The sequence below is a fragment of the Staurois parvus genome, unplaced genomic scaffold (assembly GCF_062004578.1).
Source record: "Staurois parvus isolate SC_StPar_1 unplaced genomic scaffold, SC_StPar_1.0 ptg000448l, whole genome shotgun sequence".
NCBI lineage: Eukaryota > Metazoa > Chordata > Amphibia > Anura > Ranidae > Staurois > Staurois parvus.
The window spans coordinates 4,506,241-4,521,839 of NW_028318244.1; the positions used below are offsets into that span (position 1 = coordinate 4,506,241).

General features: G+C 43.5%; 1 long non-coding RNA gene and 1 pseudogene across 1 annotated transcript in view; one reads left to right on the plus strand and one right to left on the minus strand.

Annotated features, from left to right (window-relative positions):
* The window catches only part of LOC149453569 (uncharacterized), a 198,814-nt gene that overhangs the window by 37,511 nt on the left and 145,704 nt on the right, over window positions 1-15,599 (minus strand). Inside the window, exon 4 of the long non-coding RNA XR_016314670.1 lies at window positions 145-251. This is a non-coding gene — a long non-coding RNA (uncharacterized LOC149453569). The remainder of the gene's footprint in view (window positions 1-144; window positions 252-15,599) is intronic.
* LOC149453571 (ras GTPase-activating-like protein IQGAP2) lies at window positions 11,503-13,244 on the plus strand (annotated as a pseudogene).

The window sequence follows — 15,599 nt, forward strand, 5'->3', positions numbered from 1 at the left end:
AGAATGTGGACTAAAACATTAGAGATGGCACACAGAAGCCCCATGCAATCACTACACAGATGTCACATATTATGGGATGCCAGTTTCATCAAGCCACAGTATCATCAAGTATCATCAAGTCCAATGATAAATCTAGAAACTCACCATAACTGATGTGCTCAGCACTCCGCCAGCTTCAAGACTTGTGCTCTATACGGTGACTTGCACTTTATGAATCTGAGCGTCAGTGGGGAACCACGGCCTCTTCTCTGCTGGAAGAAAAAAAATGCACAAGGTAAGCATGCCATAGTGGGCAAATACTGTATACTGCTTATGGAAAAAGTTCCTGGGAAGCCCAGCGCTCCTCAGCTTTAACCCCTTAACGCAGGCGCCTCCTGGCTCTTTAAGAGGCTTCTAATCATGTGACCACGATGATTGGCTGTCACAGCGGTCACATGATCAGAAAGCTCCGGATCGCAAGTAGAGATTGGCAGCGCGGACAGCGACATACAGGTACATTGCTGGTCCGCAAATGGTAAACCTATCACATACAGCTTTATACAAATCTTCTGTTTTTGTCATTTGCATACCCTGTTGGCTATGCTGCACACATGAAGGAAACATACGAACACATGGAACTCTTGCTGAAGCACATCCGGTACACCAAGTACAACTGGAATATCTGTGGTAGTGGCTCTGCTGCTTGGAATGCAGCTCACGTGTACCATGTACTGTTGCTACGTAGGCGAATGGGACAGCCATGCAATATGCTATGCTTCAGCCTTGCTACAGGTGTAGGCCACTACTGAAGCCTGGTTGAAAAACTCCCAGAGATGGCATCATCCCATCCTTTCCTGTTGCTAGGATGTTGCTAAGACACTTCCAGCCGTTACTGCTCACACCCACCATCACAGGAGCTCTCAAACATCCGGAGCAGGCATCCTCCAACAAGTTCCATCATGCCTCTACAAGTCATAGCTGTAACTGTCAATTTTGCAATGTCTTATGGGAAATGTAGTACAACAGCTAGAGAGCCGCAGGTTGCCTACCCCAGGTGTAGATGGTGACCCGTGGAGCACTTGAGTATCTTGGGGTTGCTATTGGAGACTTCAGAACTGTGACAAGAGACTGCTTTTCACCTTGGAGGCTTTGTGTACATGAACTGGAGTCGCATCATTGCGGTGCAGAGCCATAGGAGATATACAGTCCATGTGGAGCGCTCACACCTCTTCTGAATGATGATTATAGAAGGCCATAAAATAATAATAATCCCATACCCTGTCCAGTCCCATTCCAAGGAACAAACAGTAACTGCTCCTCTGTACTACAACAAAATGGCTGTCACACTTTTGTTGCCATGGTTACAAAGAGGGCTCACACTGGGCCTGTATGTTACTGGCCTGACCGCTAAACATGAAGATGTCTCCATTGTTATTGATAGGAGACAGGATATACCACAGTACTGACTGCACAGCACACGCCATGATACCTCACACCTCACTATACCGTATAATACCTCCCAAAGATATACAGGCCACACACAGCGCTGACATCGCTCCTTCTCACTGCTTACCAATGAATAATCATCATATAATGCCATACAACAATGAGAAACCCACACCAAGTGCCCGTCCCAGGGGACAACCTGTCTCCAGCAACAGACTCTCTGTACTACAACAAAATGGCTGCCAACCTCCTATTGTCATAGTTACACAAGAGGGTTCCCACTGGGCCTGTATGTATGGGCCGGACTACTAAATATTGGGGCGTCACCAGGAGAGGGGATGTACCTCAGTACTGACTGCACCATATATGTCATCATGCCTCACACCTCATACCTCACTATATCAGATTATAGCCCAGTGAGAACATCTCATTATACCTCACACCTCATTGAAACACATATACCTTCCACCTCATTATACCTCACATATAATACCTCACACCTCATTGTACCTCATATAATACCTTCCACCTCATTATACCTCACACCTCATTGTACCACATATAATACCTCACACCTCATTGTACCACATATAATACCTTCCACCTCATTATACCTCACACCTCATACCTCACTATATCATATTATAGCCCCATGAGAACATCTCATTATACCTCACACCTCATTGTACCACATATAATACCTTCCACCTCATTATACCTCACATATAATACCTCACACCTCATTGTACCTCATATAATACCTTCCACCTCATTATACCTCACACCTCATTGTGCCACAAATAATACCTCACACCTCACTGTACCACATATAATACCTTCCACCTCATTATACCTCACATATAATACCTTGTACCTCATATAATACCTCACACACAATACCTCACACCTCACTGTACCTAATTATACCTCATATAATACCTCACACTTCATTATAACCTCATATAATACCTCACATCTCGTTATATCTCACATAATACCTCACACCTCATTATACCTCACACCTCATTATACCTCACACCTCATTATACCTCACATAATACCTCACACCTCATTCCCTGACCTTAGGTCAGACTCTTCTTCATCCAATTACATACTTCAGAACAGACCCTCATTCATCCCATTACAAACCTCAGATCAGACCCTCATTCATCCAATTACATACCTCAGATTAGACCATCCTTCATCCAATTACATACCTCAGATCATACCCTTCTTCATCCAATTACAGACCTCAGATCAGACCCTCCTTCACCCAATTACAAACCTCAGATCATACCCTTCTTCATCCAATTACAGACCTCAGATCAGACCCTCCTTTATTCAATCCTTTTCCAGTAAAAGACCCAAAATCAGACTCCTAATTCATTATCTTGCTATGTCAGACTTCAGCCAAGGAAGGTCCTTCAAATTCTTTAGATCCAAGAGGCCATAACAGGTCTCTTCTTCCTGATAAGGAGAATTAAGAAATCCTTTTCCATCTAGTTCCAATCATAAGACTTAGAGCAGACCCTTCTCCATATTTGTTCAATACCAAACTTCACGTTACTGCCAACTTAACTCAAGATCCTAGTCTGTTCTCCTCCCCCAGCTTCAACCTCAGACATGACCTATCTTTCAGACTTCATTAACTACCTGCCGACCGCAGATAGCCGAATGACGGCTGCACTGCGGCCGGCCAGTTCTGAGTGGACGCCATATGACGTCCCCCCAGAACGCGCTCTCCTGCGCGCCCCAGGGGGCACGCACCCGGCGATCTCCGTGATCGCTGTGTCCTACGGACACAGCTGATCACGTGATGTGGTAAAAGGCCAATCACAGCGGCCTTTTACCACCTGATCAGCGGTGTCCAATGACACGCTGATCAGAGGGAAATGCAAGTGCCGGTTCTCGACTGCACTTTCCTCACGCTGTCAGATCGTGAGGAAAGTACTGCCGAGAACCGGCAGTTGTCAGAGCGGGGATCGGCACCGATCATCAGGGCACTGATGATCAGTGCCCTGATGATCGGTGCCCAGCAGTGCCACCCGCAAGTTCCGCCTACCTGTGCCCAGCAGTGCACCCACTAGCTCCGCCCACCTGTGCCCAGCAGATCACCCACCTGTGCCCAGCAGTGCACCCACCTGTGCCACTCTGCAGTGCCACCTACCTGTGCCCAGAAGTGCCACCTACATGTGCCCAGCAGTGCCACCCACCTGTGCCCACCCACCTGTGCCCACCAGTGCCACCCACCTGTGCCCACCCACCACTGCCACCCACCAGTGCAGCCCAGCAGTGCTGCCAGTCAGTGCCACCGGTCAGTGCCCAGGGGTTGTGCCAGTCAGTGCCCAGCAGTGATGCCAGTCAGTGTCGTCTATCAGTACCCATCATCAGTGTCACCTATCAGTGCCGCCTATCAGTGCTGCATATTAGTGCCGCCTATCCGTGACACCTCATTAGTGCTGTCTATCAGTGCCGCCTATCCGTGCCACTTCATTAGTACTGCCTATCAGTGCCCTTTAGTGCTGCCTATCAGTGCCCATCAGTGCCGCCTATCAGTGCCCATCAGTGCCGCCTCATCAACGCACATCAGTGAAGGAGAAAAAATGCCTGTTTGAAAAATTTTATCATAGAAACAAAGAAACTTTTTTATTTATAGCGCAAAAAGTAAAGCGCCCAGTGGCGATTAAATACCACCAAAAGAAAGCTCTATTTGTGAGAAAAAAATGATCAAAATTTCATATGGGTACAATGTTGCATGACCGCGCAATTGTCAATCAAAGTGCGGCAGCGCTGAAAGCTGAAAATTGGCCTGGTAAATAAGGGGGTATAAGTGCCTGGTAGGCAAGTGGTTAAGCTCTTGGTCTGTTTTTTTCCCCTAACTGCAACCTTAGACTGCACTTATCTTTCATCCACCTTCACTTGCCAGCTTCATGTAAGGTCCTGGTCTGTTCTCCTTCCCCAAATGCAACCTACTGTTGCATATGTACTGATGCATAAAGAGTCAGAGGCATTGAGCACACTTTAAAGTACTGCACATGTCTGGCTGTACAGTAGCTGCATGCTCTGTAGGTTGGCACACTCTAGGCGAGTAAAAGATTGTCTCTTTGACACCTAGCCTGACAGGACCTCTTCATCAGATGATAAAAAGAACCATCTGCAATTTGTTACATTAGCCTGATGAAGGGGGCCTGACATGATCTGTAACATCGGGATTTCCTGATGTGATCTACTCCTGCCATAATAGGATGCTCTGCCAGAATACCAACCTTGAATATACCTGCATGGAGTTTGCATGTTGTGTCTGCCCTAACGTGAGTTTCTTCCAGGTTCTCTGATTTCTGCCCACACTCAAAAGACACGCTGGTAGGTTATTTGGCTGCTGTCTAAATCACTCCCTGCCCTAGCATGTGTTTATATATGAGAGTTCGAGTCCTTAGATTGGAAGCTCCATGAGGGCAGGGAGTGATGTAAATGTACAATGTAAAGCAATATGTAAACTGTCAGCACTATATAAATATCTGTAATGATAAATTAATTCATTAACACATTCATTGAAAAGTGGACATTATTCTGAATCAGCTGATGTACCTGCAATGACAATCGACATTGGCTAACACACCATATATTAGATGGTCAGCTCTAGTAAGATATGCAGTAGGAATATCTGAACTGATTACCAGAACCAGCAGAATACCCACTTTGTCTTAGGTACCCTCCGATTTCTATATTTATTTCCACTTCCATGCTGCTCAGATCCTCAACATCACCCTTGCAAAGTCACTGGAGAGCAACTGGGGGATCAGTTGGTGGACCTGCATGTGGGAGGGGCCTAATGTGCCCATGCACTAGGGGTACCTTTGCCCGAGGGCACACTTACCAATGCCTGGGACTAGGCAGGAACTGCAATCATGTGAACAGTCTAACATCAAGGCATTCTTCCATCTCAGTTGAGCTCCCATGGTGTATAGTAATAAATTGGATATGTGTGTTAGGTGGTTTCCCATCGCTATACACCATGACTTCACCAGCCAGCGTACCTCTGTTACCTCACTGCCAGTAACAGAATGAGATCCCACCAGACACAGAGCGCAGATCTCATGTGTATCCTGTTGTAACTCCTTCACTCTCATACCATATGGCTAGGTTGAAGGTCTCCATAATGCTGGTCTGGCCCACTTGCTATGGGAGGGGGACCGCTAGGGAGGGACCCACAGCAGCAACCCACTTACTACTGTAGAACACCTCACCTTATCTAGGTAACACGCCTCGATTGGTTGCCATGTGTCATGCATATCACATCCCTCTGCGAATGAGTGACGCGGTCGGGCGAGCGCTAGCTGTCAAAGCAGGGGTTTGAGGGCTGGTCCTTTCATTCATAACATGTTACATCCTCAACATGAGTGTAACATGTAACATGGTGTGAAAAGTGAACTTATCCTTTAATATACAAAGTATAAGTTGTATTAATTTTTCCTTTGTTTAGTTTTCCTATTGATTGAAATAGCGATTTGTATGTAATATTGTATGTTTACACTGACTATTGAATATTAATGATCAATGATTTGATATCACAGCTTACCTCTGCCTACCTGATGAAGCTGATAACAAAACACATGGAATTACAACACTCCCTTCCTGCCCATTGAAGAAGGTTGATGCAGCAGTTGCTATCTTTGAGCTGAGTTATGTAAAAGGACTAATAGGCCAGATGCTATCTTATCTATGTAAATATATATGGTAACAGGAATTGTAATTGTAATATGATAAGGAGCTTTGACTTACAGAGGTACAGTATATATACAGAATATATATAACCCATGTAATGAAATGTATTTGTTGCAAGCAATTTTATGGAAATTGTGCTTTTATTAACATTTATTGAATACAAAAAATTAAACATAAAAAAAATCAGCTACCAAAAAAAGGGACCATGAAGGAGTTAAAGAGGCACTGTGTTTGCACCCATTCATGATCCCTCTAGACAAGTCTTTGGCAGGGTGTTATGTGACTGAAATGCATTGACATTATTCAAACCCATTTGAATGATCTCTCTACTGGGAATTACCAAAGGGCAGCATTGCAAAATTTTATCTTCCAGTTTTAATCCCAACAAATCTTTTTTAGTAAATTTGACTTCTTTTTTTTTACTTCATTGCTGAGTTATTCATTTTTTTTGCTATTCTCTAGCTTACATTAATGATCAGTGAAGAGTTTCCTTACGTTGATGGTTACTGAAAAGCTCACTTAATCTGGCGGTAAGCAGAAAAGGGACTCTTTAAACAGGTGGTCAGTGGGAGAAGGTCCACCTTACCTGTGATTAGTGGAAAGAATGTACCTTACATTGGTCCTCAATAGGAAGAATGCCCCCTTAAAGATAGCTAAAAAGATCATTGGTGTCAGCGGTTACTCTTTTCTCAAGGAATATCTAGCAACCTCTGGAGGACCCCTAGGGTTTTATAGAACCCTAGCTCAGAAAGACTGGTCTATACTATTCCTTCACATACCTATGCCCCCCACAATTGCCCTAGACCCCCTACACCTGTTTCCCTTCCCCCTCCACTCTCTATTCCCTCCTTTCATAATCACTCCCAACAACATTCCTTTTCCGTACTCTGCCCGACCTCTTCCCTTTTTCTCCCCTCAAAATCCTTAGATCTTCATGGTATGCCATACAAATTGACAACATTATGTGATACAAAAAAAGGCTTATGCTTTGTTTGGGGGGTCAGACAAGGAAGAAGGAACGCTTGGATTTTTTTAATCACATTTATTGGTTTAAGGGACATGCAACGTATGTGCCAACCATGACTTGTATACTAACATTCTTGCCTTCTATGTTCCTATGGCAATAAAGATAAATGATATAGAAAACAGAACAGATATATCTTCCCTTTTAGTCTTGGTGACAAGGGTTTTACCAGACAAGAAGTGCAACAACCACTGTTCTAGCCTTTACTAACTTCTTTAAAAAAAAAAAAAAAGCTCTTTTATTCACTGTAGCTGTTCCAGATTTTACCTCATTTCCTATCTGATGAAACCCATGTCAGCAAGAAAGGAAGGACATCTGTATGGAGCCCCGGATAGCCAGTGCCAAATTACTGCAGTTCTAAGGGGCTTGATTTGATAGTGAAGAGCCTGATAGGGATACATTTGTGGTAATATGGTCCTCTAAGCTCTGCATGATAGAGGAATACCCACTATACGTGAGGACCCTGCACAACCCATACCAGGCTTGAAAACATCTAGAAAATGTATGCTAAATAAAAAGCTTAAAATACACACAGGGGCATCTACAGAGGGGTCACTGAGGGAGACCCTGAAGCCCAGGGTTGGTCTGCGAGGCCCAAGAACTGACTCTCTATACCAACACTAAGCATGCTAAAGACCCCTAAGGCCTGATTTGAGAAGTGGAATTGTCATTTTAGCCCCAGAAGCTTACTATCTATTGTCACAGTCAGTGGAGTTAACGCTGTTTAATAAAAGACAGACCTTTTTATGAAAAGCGTTGTTGCAGTTTAGGCTCAGGAGCTGACTGTCTATGTACATAGTGTTCAACCTGCTGTCTATGGATACTTATTGTGAGGCCATCGGGCCCCCACAGCCAGTGTTTTCCTTGCCTAGGTGTTCTCCGTGTATTGTAACCATGGCCCAGTTGTTCCCATTGTATTGCATATTAAAGCGGTATTAAGCCCAAAACCAAAAATGTAATATATTGCAGATTACCAATACTTAGATGATAGTTTTCTTTTCTGAAAGGAATGAGATAGGAGGCACAGAAGACAGCACCAGTTTGTTGGAGGTAGGGGAGTGTTACATGTATTAGCAGATTTAGATACATTAACAAATTGAATCCAAACTCCAGCTCACACTTTATAATCATTTACAGCAGTTTTTTTTAATTTTGGGAAACCCAAGCTTCTCAAGCATCACTCCCTCTGTGATGTGAGTGTTGTCTTACCCCCCTCCCCCCTTCTTTGCTTTTGCTGTGCCTTACCTCTAGCGTTATTTTTTCCCATCTCTTCTAACATTCTGATGAAACTTTGTGATTTGTATAGTACTGCTTGGACCTTGAAGAAGGGGACACTCCCTGAAAGCTTGTCTTCAAAATTGTATGTTAGTGCAAATACAAAAAGTATCACGGACAGTACTCAATTGTTTCTGTCGCAAATGCACTAACAGGGCTACAATCACCTCAAGCAACATGAATAAATAAAAGCTGATTATTTTAATCACCCGTCAGTAGAACTACAGGCATCCCTTTTTTTAATTTTGGATAGAGTAAGGGAGGGGTTATAACCTGTCAGAATTTTTTTTTCGCCATCTGTGCCTTTCCCTTCACTTCTTGTCCCATAGCCAAAGAGGAAGCGAGAAGAAATCCCAGCAAATTAACAGAATTCCTTGGAGACTCTAGTGTCCCCATTGGAAGATTTCCCCCCTATTACTTTTCTGGGTACAACCCAAAATGTAGGATTTTCTTTTACTTTCAGTGATAATGGTAATCAGGACAAATAGAGAGGGCAAATCTCCCTAACGGAGACACAGACAGCAATAAAATCTGACAGGGGTTTTAATCCCTCTCCACTCTATCCATAACTAGAAAAAAAGGTTTGCCTCCAGTTATACTTTAAATGGTTTGCCTCATCCATGTACACTGCAACAATCTGCTGGAGAGCTTCCTGTTTACATTAAATATACTGTAGATTGATGTGTGTATAGAATATAAGCATACTATCCTGGTGTATTAATTCTGTGAATTAAACCTCCAGTGTCCCCTCTGAAAGGCAGACAACATCATCACCCAACAAGCTATCTAAACATGGCTCTGGACTTGCATTAGTACGGGTAGCACTGTTTATAAAGGTGTGTTGCCCATCCCCCATACCATGCCTCAGCAGCAGGTTGAAGTCTCTAAATTTGAAAAAAAAATGACTGTTATTTTCAGTTGAATCCACTGAGATTTGAAAATTACAGTTCCACAGCTAAAGGTGGGGGATGGAAACCGCCTAACAACCCCCCCCCCCCCCCCCACCAGCCCTACCCCAAGACAAACTGCTGTAAATTAACATTTGGTTGATTTATTGATTTCAACAATTTCTCCTATTAAAAAAGCCTGATTTTACACCACTCTACGGGCTTCATTCACAAAGCTAACACACTAAGACACAAATGTTTATTTTATATATAAAATATTACAGTCAAGTTTAAATATTACATGTGAGCACAATTAATATATGTATTCAGGGGTTTGTGAATTAATCCCATTAGTATTCCTGATAATTACAGTGCATAACCCCTTATGTAACATATTACTGGGCTCCTTAGACCAGAGTTCTTTGTTCAAAACAAGATCTAAAAATAGCAACCAATCAGCTGTGCTCACTGTGGTCATGTGACCTCTGTGGTCATGGACCTCTGTGTGATGTCACAGTGTAGCAGGCAGACACTTTCTGTCTTCCGTGGTGAGCAGTACTGTACTAGACTGCTAAAGGCGTTTTCTTCAAATATCTTGTTTATATTTGCACTAATGTGCTCCAATTTAAACATTTCTCATCAAATGACCACTGTTGAATCTCAGCGAAAAAGTAAGAAACTTTGTCTACATTTTTTTCCCATATTTTGAACAAAAACATGTTTTTCTCATTCACCTCTACCTACAAGTACTGTGCACACACATTCATAACACAGGCAGTGACAAAGTCAGCTCCTCTCCCTATTCTTTTCTATTGAGAGCTGAATCTTGGCAGCCATCCAGCCCTCTAATAGAAACACAGCAGGTGCTGCCCCCTAATGGGAACACAAGGCAGGTGCTGTAACATCTTTGTTGTTTGGTAATAATGACTTCACATTATATACAGCTAGAGGGGTTAGGGTGGGCTTGTTTTAAAGCTCCCTTACTGCTTGTTAAATTATAGGAATACTTTAATGTCCATAGTCTGGGCACAGATGCTCTTTAGGCTTACATGTATTTATTGTTTGTCATTGACGCCATATACTTGTTTTACGTTGTGTACATACAGCCGGATAATATGTGACAGATCTGCATATGTAGCAGAATGGTATATAGTGTAGAATTGGTTCTCAACATTATAACTTTATTATGCCTAGTGTGGACAGGCTTTGGATTAAACTGTTACCTGAGCAATTTTAAAGTCAGAATGGATATATCTTACATGGTAGGTGAATATCCCCTCATTTTTTTTAAGTGGGCCCTTTAAGGACCAATCCAAGATTAATGAATGGTGAAAAAGAAATAGGAAGAGAAGGAGGGGGTTATCGGGTGTGGGAAGGTTGTGGTAATGTTCCCAAGCCACTGCTCTGTGTGTCCATTCACACACAGAGCTGCAGTTTGGCCCTGCCCCCTCTCTCACCTCATTGGCTGACTGGCTGTGATCGACAGCAGTGAGAGCCAGTGGCTCCTGCTTGCTGTCTTAGCCAATGAGGAGGCAGAGACCTTGGACAATGAGGCTGTCTTGCACATTGCTGGATTGCGATAGGGCTCAGGTAAGTATTTGGGGGGGGGGGGGGGGGGAGCTGGGGGGCACTGCTGCACACAGAAGGTTTTTTACCTTCATGCATAGAATGCATGAAGGTGACAAACCTTGAGCCTTTACAACCACTTCAAGTCAGCCTTTTTTTAATGTGCTGCCAAAGAGGCTCAATTTCTGTTTATTTCCATGTGGCTGAAGACAAGCCAGCTAGGGTCACAATAATGACAGTGCTTTGGGACAAACATTTTGGTGTCTAATGCCCAGAAAGTCACACTATACAGTATATATTCACAATTTTGTTTTCTTAGTTTTAGACAAAGTGAGGAAAGGTTAGAACACAATTAAAACCATTTTCTTTTATTTTACAGGTTTTACAACTATGGAGAATGAGGTTATGTCATCCCTTGTAGAAATACGCTCAATTGTTGGGAGCAACCACGCTGGAAAGCTTTCCAAGAAGTTGCTCCGAAGCAAAAGATTATCAGTTAGTTCCAGTCTAAAGGATTCCCATTCCTTGGACTCCTCCTTGGATATCCTTTCTCCCCAAGAGGTATTGATAAATTACCTAGAAGGTGAAGTTTCCACTAAAATGAATGCCATCCAAACACTAAAAGAGGAGTTGAATACCTTGGACAAGAAAATATCAATTCTTGTGAATGGGAAACGGACACTAGAAAGCCTTGTGTCCCGATTTCCAAAACTAAAGCTGGACAACAGAATGGACATTGAAGATGCGATGTCCATTGACAGACAACGCATGCTTGAACTGAGCAGGAAGACACAGAGGTTGGAACCCTATCAGCACCTCTTCTATCATCTACAGACCCAACCAAAGTACCTGTTCAAGCTCATCTGTCGAATGTCAGTACATGACTATACCATTCTTGAAGAAAGGCTTCTTCCCGGACTCTACAATCATGCCTCAACTCCAAGAGAGGAATATCATTTTGTCAAGTTTTTGGGAAATGCTATTCAGTATGAGTTTGAGAAAAAATGTACTCATATCAAGGATATAGTGGAAGGAAAATTAATTAGCATTGAGACTGCCTTCAGCTTTTACAGGCAGGCTGCAAAATGTGATGTCCTCCACAACAAGCTCACTAAAGTGATAGATAGGATATTTCACTTAAATCACAGATTATTGGAAAGACCTTCTCTCACTCCTTACATGGCAGACCTAGTCTTAAATGCAATATTCTCAGATGTGCACAGTATACCTTATGGAATAAGGTATGTGACAAGAGTCCTAAGACAAGCCCTGCATAAAAAGTTCCCCCAGGCAAGTGCAGATGAAGTCTTTGAGACTCTTAGCCTTTTCATGTACCAGTATTTCCAGCCAGCTATAGCAGCTCCAGATGACTTTGGAATAATGAAATTTAAGATGTCAACAGAATCAGGGCAAAAAGAGAACTTCATGATCGTGGCTGTGCTTGTCGGCCACACATTAATTAATAGCCATTTCCCCAAGGAAAATGCTGGAGCTTCAATCAAGAATGACTATATAATCAAAAACCATCCACGTTTCAGGAGCATGTTTGAGGAGGTTTTTAATGTTCCAGAACCAGAGGAAGAATTTGGCTTCAATGAATATTCTGACATGATTTCCCTAAAGAATCCAGTGATAGAGCTTCATGCAATGGACATTGTAAGCACACATAAGCTGCTTTCAAAATATGAAAAAGTGGTCATCCCAAACCAACAAGACAGTCTTTATCAAATTTTCAAGGATCTTGGACCAGTTCCTAAGGTTAAAGATCTTCTTTTTTATGAGAATGCAGCTGCTGCTAACAGAGGTGGAGACTTGACAGCAACTAAAGTCTGCCTCTCCTTAGGCAGCAAATATATTCCACAAAAAGAGAAAAATTTGACAAACCCAAAGGCTTTACAGGATGCTGGGCTTTCAAAAGCAATGGACTCCCAAGATATCCTGAACAATACTGACATGGATGTCACAAAGGAAAATGAATTTCAGCTGCAGCAACAAGCTGAAATAACGAAGCTCAGCCAAGCAGTGGATGCCCTTAACGTCAGCTTCAAATATTACCAGGACAAGGTAAACCAATATCAAAGGTTCTGGAACAGTTGCCTAGAAAACCTAGTGGGCCAAATGTCATCCAATATTGACATGAACAAAAAGATGCAGAAGGAGACGGAGAAGCAAGATGACATTAAGATTTTGGGGCTGAAGGAAGAGAGGAAAGAAAAGGAGAATAAGCAAACTAGGAAGAAGAGGACCTGGCTTCATAAATTGTTCAGCCCTAAGTCACCCACTAGCATCAAAAAGGTCAAATATACTGCAGAAAAACTGCACTACAAAGGTGTCATTGTTGACACAACAGGTAAGGAGACCAAAGAGCTGGAGAGACAACCGCTGACAATAGAATTTGCAGATGACCACCAAATTAAAGTCAGCATCGGCAAAAGGTTTGTTCTCCTTCCCATTGCTGACATCCTAAACCTCCATTACAGCAGAACACCAATCATGGAGTTATTCTGCTATCGGGTTGATGTCAGCATGTTGTTGTTTTTAGTGTACAGCAAGCTTTATGTCAGAACAACACATAACGCACTGTATCAAGAAATAACACCATAGGTTGTTGATTCAGGGAGCATTCGATGGCCCTAGGGCGGGTTCAGCAAGACGCTGATTGCAATCTACCACTCGACTGCGGGCAGCCGACAGATAGATCGTTATCTCTGCCCTGCTTCCCCCAGCCGCTGCTGCTCTCATGTTTACTGCAGAGCGGAGAGCGAGCATAGTGATGGATGGAGGGCGGAGCTCCCTCAGTAACCTTTCAAATTAACCAGCAGGTGATTGGTTGCTAGGCGGGCCTAGAGAGAGAGGGGGAGAGAGAGAGAGGGAAGAGAAAAGAGGGGGAGAGAGAGAGAGGGGGGGGGGGGAGAACAGAGGGGGAGAGAGAGGGGGGAGATGTGCTGTGTGGGGAAGAGGAGATCTCCTAAAGTGGAGTTCCACTCAAAAGTGGAAGCTCCACTTATTTGCCTCCTCCTTCCCCCTCCACTGTCATATTTGGCACCATTTGGAGGGGAGAGAGGAGCGGATACCTGTTTGTGACAGGTACCCGCTCCCACTTCCGGCTCAGTTTGCCACAGCGAAGTGAGCCGGAAGTTCGGCCCCCTCCTCCCTCTTAGTCTCCTGGCAACTTTCACAGATCCCAGAAGACTGCCGGAGCAATTAGTACGCGACTTGCGCTTGCGCAGTGGGCACCAGGCTGTGAAGCTGTCATAGTTTGGTGCCCACAGTTTAGATGCTGGCGCCATGGAGGACAGAAGGAGAGAAGGGACTGCGTGTGTGAGAACGTGGCTGGACTCTGGGACAGGTAAGGGTGTGTTTATTAAAAGTCAGCAGCTGCAGTTTTTGTAGGCTGTTGACTTTTAATAATCACAAAAATGTCTGGAACTCCGCTTTAAGGGCTCTGCCAACAGGGACCCAGTCCTCAACTCTCACTGTCTTCCGCCATGCTGACTCCTGTACCCTGCCGGTACCGATCACTCACTGTGTTTATTTAGAGAAACCTGCCTTCATGGTGGGTCACAGTGGGACTTTAATTCCGCTTTAACAAGCCATGCTACCTAATGTCATTGACCATATTTGGTCAATGACTTCACTCGGAGATACCCGCTGGATTGTTTACTACATGAAACAAGCCAGCGGGAGGGGAAGTCACTCATTTAGTGGCAGTAGTGATACCACCACCAACTGATACAAAGTTTGGCTACAGAAATAAGAAATAACACCATAGGTTGTCGATCCAGGGAGCATCCGATCGTCTTAGGACAGGGTTCGGCAAGCTGACAATTGTAATCTACCGACAGCTGGATTGTGAACACGGCTCTGCTTCTCCCCAGCCTCAGCCACTCTCTTGTCCACTACAGAGCGGAGAGTGGGAGGCAGCATAGTGCTGGATGGAGGTCAGAGTTCCTTAGTTAACCTTTCGAATTAAGCAACAGGTGATTGGTTGCTAGGTGGTACCACCACTAACTGATGCAAATTTGCAAAGGTCCCAATTGAAAGAGGAGACCGGGACCTTTCCCTGAGTACTGGACATGTGTGCTGGGAGCTCGCAGGGCACGCGCTCTCAGCACATATGTTCTTTTTTAATAGAACGCAAATGTGCGGGCGCTCGGCGTCTACAAAACAGGTTAAGCTACAAAACACTGAAGTGTGAATGCAGCCTCAGGCTCCTGCACACAATACCTGCAGGTCTGTGCTTACTATAAGGTTAGTCACCAAAGAAATGTCTCTATGAATATGACACTCCTCCTATACCAACATCATTGCGCCAATATAACAGAGAGTGGATATAATTAATAGGTGCTGCTATTAATAAAAAACTGTAAATAATAATAAGTTGTGATAAACAAAATAACCACAAATAATAGCGCAATCCTAAATTGAATCAATAAATTAATTTGCACAAATATATATAACCACCACCAAATATGTGCAAATTAATAGTGCAATAACATAAATAAGGGATCTCAATATAGTCCATTCAAAAAAGTCCATATATCAATGATCCTCAATCAATGAAGTACTGAGATCCTCCTTCATCAAATGTGATATTCAGTGCTCAGAACACCCCATCAAAATGCACACTCACCATGTGCTAGTAATTAACCAGCATATTAGTATATATTCACCAAAAAGACTCCAAAAGAAGATCC